We start from the raw sequence: 324 nt of genomic DNA on the forward strand, positions 1-324 counted from the left end.
AAAAAAAAATTAATAGCTTTCCTATATAATGTATCAAAGCATTATTATCTCATATTCTACTCTAGATTTTTTTATTATTTATTTATTTATTTATTTATTTATTTATTTTTTAGGCGAGGCAACCCTTGGTTGACCTCACAGATTGCAAGGACCTTGTCAGCTTACAATCTCGTATTTTTTATGCCTACAGCACCTGGTCTTCCTAGCTGGTCTCCCATCCAAGTACTAACCAGGCCCGACCCTGCTTAGCTTCCGAGATCAGACGGGGTTGGGCTTGTTCAGGGTGGCATGACCATAGACTACTCTAGATTTTTAAAATTCTTG

General features: G+C 36.7%; 1 pseudogene; it reads right to left on the reverse strand.

Annotated features, from left to right (window-relative positions):
- Nucleotides 1-181: 181 nt before the first annotated feature.
- Nucleotides 182-300, reverse strand: LOC120599575 (uncharacterized; annotated as a pseudogene).
- Between the last annotated feature and the right edge of the window lie 24 nt (nt 301-324).

The sequence above is a fragment of the Pteropus medius genome, unplaced genomic scaffold, assembly GCF_902729225.1.
Source record: "Pteropus medius unplaced genomic scaffold, Ma_sr-lr_union100, whole genome shotgun sequence".
Taxonomy (NCBI): Eukaryota; Metazoa; Chordata; class Mammalia; order Chiroptera; family Pteropodidae; genus Pteropus; species Pteropus medius.